Source organism: Asterias rubens, chromosome 14 (assembly GCF_902459465.1).
Source record: "Asterias rubens chromosome 14, eAstRub1.3, whole genome shotgun sequence".
Classification (NCBI taxonomy): domain Eukaryota; kingdom Metazoa; phylum Echinodermata; class Asteroidea; order Forcipulatida; family Asteriidae; genus Asterias; species Asterias rubens.
The window spans coordinates 10,375,714-10,383,203 of record NC_047075.1 but is presented as its reverse complement, the minus strand read 5'-3'; positions in this window follow the sequence as shown (position 1 = coordinate 10,383,203).

Genomic DNA, 7,490 nt, shown 5'->3' with positions numbered 1-7,490 from the left:
TATTTGGCGGCCATTTTTCAAAATGGCCGCCACGGCCCCTACGGACGGAATTTGCGATGGCCCAATATCCAGTTTTGTTCAGAATACTATTCTCTACATCTGTGCCAAATTTGATGCTTTTATCACAAAATGCACGATAGGTTAGCTATGCCGCCCCACTATAACTAGAAGAAGTAATCACAATGTTAACTTAATGTATCATATTCATACGTGCTACTCCATTCTAAATTCTTACCGGAAATAAAATGTGCACTGCAGAGTCGCGAATGGTCACTTGGACTCCATGCACCTCTGTTGACGGCGGCTATCCACCTCTTTCTTCTTTCAGGATCGACAGGAAATCTATAGAAAGAAAGCCCAAGCTCTCCTGCCCTGTTGTGGCAGCCTTCAACTACACAGTTTGACATCTTGGTTGTTATGATTGCACTTGGAAATATATTGAGGGCGGTATTGTTGTTTTTTCAGTACGGAAATACCGCTGTTCAATACCGCTGTTCAATACGGCCGTTCAATACACCGTCGCCTCGCAGCTCGGGCAAAAGATCACCAAAATGGCTGCTCCATCCATGATCCAATGGTGATCACGGATTCCGCGGCTGTGATTGGTCAATGACAAATGGGGCGGGGCTTACTGGATCGGTGTATTGAAAAGTGCGCGAGTGTATGCGCTGCGCGTGACTCTCAGCCAATGGTGGCTCTTCACATCAAGCATCGCGGCCGATGACGCCTCTTCGATCAAAATGACGTAAACATTGGACATTTCTATTGTGAGTGTGCTGCCACATTATTGTTCAAAATAATTCCATTGTTCATTTGTTTTATTGTTCGTAAGCATTCTTATGTTTGAAAGAAAAAAAAATGTATATTTCCAGGTGACTTTAAATTGGTAGTATATTTAGCAACAAACCCTTAACTCACACAACATTTGCATTTATTGGAGGTTTATTCAAATAAGTTTGTTCAATTTTACGAAAACCAGCCATTTTTTTCGAGGAATAGTAAGGTCAGTTACAACTCTCAATTTAAAATTTATAATTCGCGGGCAGTTCTGTCAAACTTAGTCTTAGAGCTAAATCTCAGCGGAAAACAAAAAACTTACACAAAGTCAGTGAAACACGATTGATTGGCCTGCTTAACAATCGGTACCTGATACCGAAGTTAAGCAATCGAGATGTAAGGGAGGGCATCATAATCAAACACGCTGTATTGCCTTGTTGCGTAGCGAGGTACAACAAGGTTACAATAAGGTATTGCCGATCTAGATTTTTGGAATGGAAATCCTGTGGTTCATGAATACTCAGTAGGCAAGAGGTCAAGCGGGAGAAACTGAGACTAGGTAGACTACATCAATATCCGCACCTTCCTCCAGCAGTTTTGTCCACATTTCCATTCGAACGAGTAGTTGCGTTACACACGAGCGACCCTGTCTGAATCCATGTTGTTCCTCCGGAATGATGTTATGTTTGTTCATGAATGCCATAGTGTGGTTTCTGATGATAGACTCCATAATCTTGCATACTATCGAAGTGAGGCTGACTGGCCTGTAGTTTCCAGCATTTGCAACACTACCTTTTTTGAAGATGGTGGTAACTTCAGCAACTTTCCAACCTTTTGGAACTTCACCTTCATCCAATGACTTTCTAAAGATGATGGCAAGTGGATGTGCTATCTCATTACACACTTCTTCTTCACCTTTTGCATGACGTCTTTATTCATCCACAATGGCTTGACATTCTTCTGCTTTTGGTCACATTTGGTAGAATTGACTTTAGGAATGTGGTTTCCCATTGCAGGAAACAGAGTCAAGGGTGACCTTTAACAATCTATGTCTATCGGGTATCCTCTTGCCTAATCTCACCACTGATGTCATCGTTACAACTTGGACTCCTTTCTCGGATAAAAGCTGTTCAATATTTCCTTCATCTTCTTCAACTCTATCATTTGCTTCTGGTTGTGTTGACTCTGACACCTGGTGATGATATTATATTTCCTATTTTCTCTGTCTCTGTATTCCTCAACTGCCTGCTGTACTTTGTAATCAATTGAGCTCTCCAATTTCACAACCTTTGTATTTAGGATGTTTATATCTGATCTGCATGAAGTCTGTTCATCCTTTACTCCACTCAAGACTTTGGTGAGATTCTTAATTGTAGGAATAGCGTGAATATATGAGTTGCATGTCCAAACAAAACCTGGTATTTTGTCATCCATATCCATGTCATATACAGATTCTGGAACCCCTGAACATGCGAGGCATGACCATACAGCACAAAACTCACACTGCAGGGCTTTCACATCTTGATCCACTGAGCCTTTACAGCCTGAACAAAGGAATTCTTCATCATCTTCAGTCTCAGTTTGCCCCTTCGTATTTCCCCTGCCTGCTTGTGTTAGGTTTCTTTGAATTCACGGTTACTTGGGTTCCGCTCATTTTGAATCAGACTTTCATAAAAGCACCAGTCTAGCTAGATAGTAGTAACTCTAGTTGTAGCAGTCATTACCATGTCATGCATGTGGATGTCAGAATGGTACAAAACAATATCTCGGATTTCACTGCGAATACAACATTTTTCTCTGTTCAGCAATTTCAACATCTATAGCAGCATATCATCATAGACAAATTGTGATATATCTAGCACTAGCACATAATGGTTGAAATAGCCTTGCCTACATCTTACAATGCTGAATGTGCATCATGTATAGTTCATGTACTCAACAGCGTGATGCATTGCACTATCAAAATAATCCCTCAAAATCACTCAAAAAATGCAGCCATCCAAGCTCAAAATATTCAGGAATAATCAATATATGATACATACAGTACGATTGCAGCATGATTTGTTATAATGGATGATATATGGATGAGAAATAATTAGAAAACGAAAATCTTAACTGGAGCTATCTTCTTGCCCATCCACCTCTCTCGTTTCAATGTAATTGATGGAGCTTCAATGGAATTGATGGAGCTTCGTTGCCTATTCAAAACTAGTTGGTTTCGGCACCAAGAATTGGGCAAGGTTTCAAACAACTTCGTGTGATGTTCCTGTTTGTAAACACTGTTTTCACGCAATTTTCTAAAACATTTGCACAGGGCTGAGTGTATTCTTACTCACTGTGGCAACCATGTTTTCTTCTGTGCATAATTTTATTTCACGTATTGATCACGAAAAACTCTCTAATATTAATAGGCAACCCTTTAAGTGTTGACAAATTGCTACTTCTGAGTTACGCGAAATCTTCCAGGAGGAACAAAAGATGACTGACTGTAAACAAATGTTTCAGACAAACCCCAACCGTTATAGCTGTATTTTGTCACTGGCATATTCACGACCTAACACAAGCTCACCAGTTAAAGGGGGAGGCACAAAGGGACCATTCTAGATGACCTTAATCCCCGCTTATCTTGGACAATCTAACAAAATGCAATCAGAGGTTCACGGTAGTAATCCGATAATCCCTTAATCCTATAACAATAGCTCAGTCAATTTTAATGAGTCTCAGTTTCTCCCGCTTGACCTCTTGCCTACTGAGTATTCATGAACCACAGGATTTCCATTCCAAAAATCTAGATCGGCAATACCTTATTGTAACCGTGTTGTACCTCGCTACACAACAAGGCATTACAGCGTGTTTGATTATGATGCCCTCCCTTACCTCTCGATTGCTTAACTTCGGTATCAGGTACCGATTGTTAAGCAGGCCAAACAATCGTGTTTCACTGACTTTGTGTAATTTTTTTGTTTTCCGCTGAGATTTAGCTCTAAGACTAAGTTTGACAGAACTGCCCGCGAATTATAAATTGTAAATTGAGAGTTGTAACTGACCTTACTATTCCTCGAAAAAATGGCTGGTTTTCGTAAATTTGAACAAACTTATTTGAATAAACCTCCAATAAATGCACATGTTGTGTGAGTTAAGGGTTTGTTGCTAAATATACTACCAATTTAAAGTCACCTGGAAATATACATTTTTTTCTTTCAAACATAAGAGTATATGCTAACGAACAATAAAACAAATGAACAATCGAATGCTTTTGAACAATAATGTGGCAGCACACTCACAATAGAAATGTCCAATGTTTACGTCGTTTTGATCGAAGAGGCGTCATCGGCCGCGATGCTTGATGTGAAGAGCCACCATTGGCTGAGTCACGCGCAGCGCATACATTTGCGCACTTTTCAATTTTTTAATAAGGACGGTCAATGACGCGTATTGCAACCCATCTGTTCGCATTTCATTAAACAATGGTATACTTTTAGACCATGGGATGATCGCTAGAATTGTTCAAAACCTTAACCCCCACTTTTGGACCACGCAATTTGTTTTGTGTAGGTATGACATAAAATACAGAAAATCCATTACTTGCTGTTGCTTGGCGAAAATCCTGCACCAAATCCCGAAAAGACATCCCGAATCCCGTTCGACAAAATTATAAGTTATCACACAAGCGCGAGTGGAATACGAAAAAAAAAAATAGTGCGTCTGCGTCCCACATCTAACTCGGCCGCGCGTGTGATAATAAAAATGTAACACACGAAAAACAAATAGCATTGTACGTGATGTTCAATCAATAAAAATCAATACAAATCATGGGTTTTTGTTGTAGGCCTTTGCATGTTAATCGGACAGAAAAGGGGAAAATTGACATCGTTCACAATAACTCTCGAAAAGTTATGGCATTGCCCTGAACGATTTGGAAACAGTACTGGTTTTGAGGCGCTAGAGTATCAGGCAGACTTGTCCTGTTGACGTATTCTAAGCACGCGCAAACAACCGAGAACAATGTATTTTGCCTGGTAAGTCTGCTGCCACCAAGCGTCCCAAAAGTCCCCCATTGCCTGCTGGTAGTTAGACTGGGCCACTGTCTTTTATCCGCAAGGATAAAAACAGGTATCTGCCGCTAGATCCAGTGATTCCATTGGAAACAATGATATCATAAATGTGCAGTGACATACAACAAAAAATGCCCAAACAGTCACTGCTGTCAAGTCCGCAATAGAATTTGACTGCGTATCTTTATGTGAAATGACTGATGTCGAAGGTGAATCTACACGCCGGTTTTGGATGCCGGTCTCTGGCGTTATTCACGAGCCTCGAAGTGTGACGTTAGATGTTCAGGCTAGCTGGTAGTCTGCTACCACCTAGTGTCCCAGATAAGTGCCAAATATATAACGGGGGTTGTCTAACTTAAACTTGAAAACAGGAAGCATAGCTTGAATAATTGAATGTCTCATGATTAAGAAATTGCATACAGAAACTTGTTATCCTGCCAACATAATGTTGGATTAGTTGACAAATCACTATCTGCTCGTTTTGGACAGCATGAACTTCACAGTCTAAAATCCCGGAGAGTGGAGTGTTTGACTTTTACGGGTAACATCTCAATCACTTGCAAGATCAGTGTGATGAACATATAGATAGGGGCGTAGTTTAATAAAAAGTGTTGATGTTTCTACCGATGACCATTACATTAACGATTAATTGGTTATAATGTGTATAAAATAAAGAGTTCGGTTGTGTGGGTCGTCATACTTTGTATAAATCAAAACCTACGGAAATAAGAACGAAACAATTTTTGTAAACAACGTTGTGCTTGCTTTTGTAGCTTTAATTAAAACGCAAAAGCAGCGATAACATTTAACCGACACAGGTAGTTATTGTATTACATTTAAACGAGTAAATTTGTTTTTAATGAAACCAAAAAGAAGACCCCGCAGAAAGAAAAAAAAAAATGTTTTTATCTCAGTTATTATGCATTACATAATAACCTTTACAAAACTTAGTTAAACAAAATAACTAATACAAAACAACACTTCAAATTAAAACCACCACAATTATTACAACGCTGCGTCCGATACCTTAGGACTAGGAGTGGATGGTGCGTTTTTCAAGTTGTATCCGGTATGTGTTTTGCTTTCATCAGCCCTTTTCACACTATAATTATTCCCCGGGAAATAACCGGGAACTTTTGGTCGATCTTTTCACACTACAAATAAATCTCAGATGTTAATTTTTTCCCGGAAAATAATTAACCTTGCACAGGGGTAGGGTTAAGGGGGTTAACCCCTGTGTAACTTTTTTTTTCGGGGAAAACAGCTGGTGAGAACAAAAGCGGGTTAACTTACCCTAACCTTCGCATGGGCTAACATGTTTACCACATTTCCTGGGGTTTGATTATAAGTGTCAAAAGTCCATGAAATAGTTCTCCCTTCAGTTACCAAGTTTGGATAATGAGAATGGTTGCTGGGGTGGTGGTTAGGGAAAACACTCCAGGGATTTCCCCGGAAGTTTATTTACCGGGAACTGGCTCTGTAGTTTGGAAAGGTCTATGGTTGAGGTGCGAGTATTCTGAACTTGTCTTACGTCGCTTTCAATCAAGCTGTTGTTTTTTTCCCCCTTTTTTCAGAAAAGCATTTTACCACAAATATTGCTACCGAAACCATTTTCGGCCGTCAAAGTCTCAATGAATAAATCCACTAAATTAATACCTTTTACAACATTTTCAAACAAGAATAGCTGTTCGTGTCCATACAAGAACAGCTCTTCGTTTCCATACCAATTAATAACAACCCTATACACAATATAGGTAAACTTTTGACAATGCATGCCAATTATCGTAAAGAATTAAACAGTCAACACAAAATAACATGTAAAGAAAGCAAAGTGTATCTATCAGCCTCTCCCCATTATCGTTACCAATAAGGGTTTTAAGCTAAAATTATGTTGAGTAATAACCAATAGCGTCCACTGCCTTTAATAGTAAAAAAGAATTGAGAAACGGCTCCCTCTGAAGTAACAAAGTTTTCGACAAAGAATTACTTTTCAAAGAATTTGATTTCGAGACCTAAGAATTAGATTTTGAGGTCCCGAAATCAAACATCTGGAATCACACAACTTCGTGCGACAAGTTTGTTTTTCTTTCCATTATTATCTTGCAACTTCGACACCCAATTAAGTTCAAATTTTCACAGGTTTGTTATTTTGTCCATGTTGAGATACATAAAGTGAGAAGACTGGTCTTTAACAATACCAAAAGTGTTCAGAGTCATTTAACAAGATTATACCATCTAAAGAGAGTACATTTTTTACAAACAAAAACATACTGCCAAAAAAACGTTGTCAACGATTTTACAAAACTTAGTACCTATAAAATCATACTAATACAATTATTAACAGTAATACACAGCTCTTTTAAAGCGCTTATACAATACACCCTTAACAGTTTATATCAAGTAAATCATCATTCTTATTCGTGCGCGTTCCAAACATGCATAGTTCGGTACGGGTTACCCAAACGGTTGTTTTTCCCGTTTCAACAGTTAGAGCGAATCCTATAGCAACCGTTTCACACCTATGTTAGACAAAATATTCATAACAGTAATACACAGCTCTTTTAAAGCACATAATGCAATACACCCTCAACAGTTATATCAAGTAAATCATTATTATAATTCGTGCGCGTTCCACAAATAGACAGTTCCGTACATCTC